Consider the following 4,342-nt stretch of genomic DNA (forward strand, 5'->3'; position numbering starts at 1 on the left):
AATCTGGTACTGGCTGATATCCTCCTCAGTCAAGTTAGACCAGTCAACCCTCCCAGAACTCATATTATTGTCCACAGGCAACAGAGTGGGTACCTGACCCATATTTACAGAGACAGAAAAAGGTACATGATCTGAGATGGCAAATTCATAACAAATTCTCATAGTCTGTAAGGAGTCATGTGCATCAGCTGTACATATGCAATGATCCAACCATGAAGTTGTGTGCCACGCCTCACTGATGTAGGTGTAGCTGTCATCAGGCAACAACAACTTACTGGAAAGAATCAAGCCACTGTCAGAGCAGAACTGCTTTAAGTGTTTAGCAAATGAGGAGTTGACATCAGAAACATCTGCATTCAAATCTCCCACCACGTATATGCATGTGGAGGCATTGTCCTCAATAAAAGACAAAACACAGGCCAATCTGTTTAGATATTCATCTTCATTGTGTGAACTTTCATATGGTGTGTATATATTCAAGATGATGATTTTTTTACCACCACAGTTGAATTCAATTCCTATTGCCCAGTCAACATCCATTCTCACCACGTTAACTAGCTGATCATACTTTTTATTCCATAAAATGGCCACTCCTCCAGGTATTCTGCCACGAACAATGTTATTGCTCAGGTCAGTAGTGGATTCCCCTGCCCCATAGAAGTCATTATGCAGGGAATTTAGTCTCTCCAGGTCCTGTTTAGGCAAAAATGTCTCTTGAACACATAATACATCACTAGTCTCCAATAGTTTGTCCACCACAAAACGGCGTGATTTATCTGCTTCACTATGCCCAACACGCAATCCGCGCGCATTGTATGATACGACATGTATGTTCATTTATGTTGAATCGCCCCGGACCCCCGCCCGGCTGTTGCTCTCAGGTAGCTTTACACCCGCCGCGGCAGCAGCAGCCCTTGGCTTACGCGGCTCGTAAAACCGCCGCACATACGTTCCTTCTGGCCATAGCTGCGGCTCATACATCTCGCCAACCTCTTTGCATTCAGCGGTTATTTTGAATGAGCTGTACCTGGTTTGGTCAGTGGCTATCTTTAGACAAGTCACGTCTCTAGATAGTTTGTCTTTCAGATAACTAGCCAGTGTCTCTGTGTCTAAGTCAGGTGAGAATTTCGTCGCAAACACACTCACCATCTTAGACTTTACAGCCCGTATGTTCCCCACAGCACCGGTTCCAATAATGCCATATGTCTTCTTTTCCCTGGGAAGATTCAGACGAGGCTTGGCCTTTGCTGTAGTATTTGGGGTGTATTTGCGGTGACCGTTCTTTACTACGCGGCTCCATGCAGGTGACATTGCCACCACTCCATTCCCTGCGGTGTTCGAGGCTATCTCCTCCTCCTCCTCGACACCAGCATACGGGGCTGACACTCCAGGCACAGGCTCCGTGGTCTCCACATAGCGGCGCCCGACCTCACTGTCACTGGCCTTGGTAGTCGGCTGACTCGGCTCTCTCTCCTTACTGCCAGTGGCTGCAGCAACTGGTTGCTCGATCACACACAAGCGTTGATTCATATCCGCAGTTATCATACGGAGATCCTCGCAGGTATTAGACTGCACACATACCGCCTGTTTCATGGACGATATGTCTGCGCGTAAGCGCTCGATTTTACTGACCAGGCAAGACACGTCAAGGCTGTTAAAAGTAATCGGTGGCAACTCATCTAAATGATGAGACACAAATCGAGGAATGTTTTCACCAACCTCGTTGAGTAGTTTCATACAACTCTTGACGTTATTTGCGTCTTTCTGTGCTCCTTTATGAGCCACACACCGCTGTGTAGTACTTGGGCAGAGATCAAACAGGACTTTCTTTGAGCCTTCAATCCATTCGGACCCAAAGTGATTTACAGCCATTTGTACAATGTCATCCTGGTTCACAGTCTTCATTTTAACAACGAGGAAATTTAGGAATTCATCCTCCACAATGGTTTTGCCATCAACTGTTGTGTATATGTCAGGTTTTGTTCGAGGTTTGTTTGTAGCAGCAGCAGCAGCATCTGCGTCCGCCATCATGCTCCAGTCAGTCAGTGTATCACCTAAGAACTGGTGTTACAAAAAAAAATAAAAAATAAAAAAATCGTAATCATATAGTAATCATATAGTAATCATTTCATCCAGTTTCCCTTAATTCTGCCTGACCCCTTTTGTATCTAGTGTTATCAGTAAGAAAACTGTGTGTGTGTGTGTGTGTGTGTGTGTGTGTTGTGTACGTGTACGTGTGTAAGGATATTGGCTCAAGTTTATCTCCATCATTAATTTCCTCTGACTGTCACATGCTTTGTATGCTTCTGTGCACACAGGTCTGTGTGGGAGAGAGATGGGAGAGAGAAACGATACTGTGTGTGTGCGTGTGGTGTGTGTGTGTGGCGCATACCATACGTATGTCAAAGAATTGCAAACGTTGCCCTGTGAGACCAAAGCCATAATTTCTTTCCCCTAACCTCCCCCCCTCTTCTGACCCCTCCCCCTGCACGCACACACGCACGCACACACGCACGCACGCACGCACGACGCACGCACGCACGCACACACACACACACACACACACACACAGCTACACTGCCTTTGAGGACTGTATCTGTGATTCTTTATCCCTGCCAGCAGTGCAGTCATTCCACTTTATACTCGTTAAGCCTAATTTACACTCCATTGTGTGGCCGTCAAAAATAGCTGATTTTTCAACTGTATGACCGTGACCAGCTAAAATAACTGATTTTCTACTGGAAAATGTTGAGGCGGTGGCACAACCAACCAAGTGTAATTGAGCTATTACATGCTCTTCTGTAGTGACAAAGTAGATTCATCATAGGCAGAGGCGTATCTACAATAAGGCGAGGGCAGGCGTCCGCCTGTCCAAATCCATTTCTGGCCTGGCCAAAATCCATACAATGAGAAAAAAAGAAGACAAAAACAAGACCTGAGAACTATTAATGGACAGCTGATTGGCCGTTGCGGTAGAGCGCGACCCTCAACCACCCATTGGAATGTAAATGCAAGCCTTTCAGCCTTTGTATACTACTCGTCTGGCAGGTAACTCTTATTATAAATGAATGGTTAATCATTAACATTGTTACACTGATGCATGGAATGGGACTTGCTGCCACCAATCATGCATTTGTAACATTCAGTTTTCACTGTATACTCTATAGGCTACTGCAACAGAGATAACACAAAGATCCTTGGATGGGACTGGGGAGGGAGATCAGCATGGGTGGCGTGTGTACTGTACTTTGCTCCCAGGGGGAGCAGAGGAGCTAATCAATATCTACGTGTGGGCTGCATGCAGTGTACACTGTGTGTGGATCATCTGATGCACGCTTTGAAGCTAATACTTCCCCTGGCCAGATACCCAGCATCATGCAGGAGTCACCCAGGCAGGCACGCTGTGCTTCTAGCTGGGCAGCTGATGTCAGAGACGTGTCTCTGGCTGGTAGAAACAACGGTAAAGAGATCTCTGTTGTTACTCACACTCCATCACTGTCGTAATAAAGTGGATCAATACATATCCCCCCTGTAAGTGTGGTATGGATGTTGGTCGACTCACTTGGAGTGCCATTTAATATCCTGTTGGGAATGCAGGAACTGCAGCTTGACTGATTTCAAAATGAAAAAAAGAAAAATAAATGCCAAGGACAGTCTGTGCTGTATAGATCTACATCACAACTGATGACCTTGATGGGGCTCTGATCTTGCCTGATGCATGTATGAATGTATGAGGTCATACAATAAGAGAGGCAGGGAGATAGGAAACCTTGATCAGGCATTTGTCTTTTTGCACAACAGAACAGACAGGTTCACGTCAAGAATGGTGCATATCGGATAATGGTTTTAAAATATTTTTGTTGTTGGGTTTTGCCCCCCTCCCCCGCAAAAAGGATAAACAGTAGAGATGGACCGCCTTATCCAGGGGGGTGCATATGTTTGTTCCTAACAGTCCGACACACAGTAGTCCGACTCCGCCTATCTCCCTAACCTAACCCTAACCTCGCAGGGAAGCCACAGGTGAGTCTTAACCGGCCACACATGTGTCTTAACCAGCCAGGCATGTCGGTGCCACGGGTGAGTCTTAACCGGCCACACATGTGTCTTAACCAGCCAGGCATGTCGGTGCCACGGGTGAGTCTTAACCGGCCACACATGTGTCTTAACCAGCCAGGCATGTCGGTGCCACGGGTGAGTCTTAACCGGCCACACATGTGTCTTAACCAGCCAGGCATGTCGGTGCCATTTGTGAGTCTTAACCGGCCACACATGTGTCTTAACCAGCCACGCATGTCGGTGCCATTTGTGAGTCTTAACCGGCAACACATGTGTCTCAACCAGC

Source organism: Electrona antarctica, assembly GCF_951216825.1.
Source record: "Electrona antarctica genome assembly, chromosome: 22".
Lineage (NCBI taxonomy): Eukaryota > Metazoa > Chordata > Actinopteri > Myctophiformes > Myctophidae > Electrona > Electrona antarctica.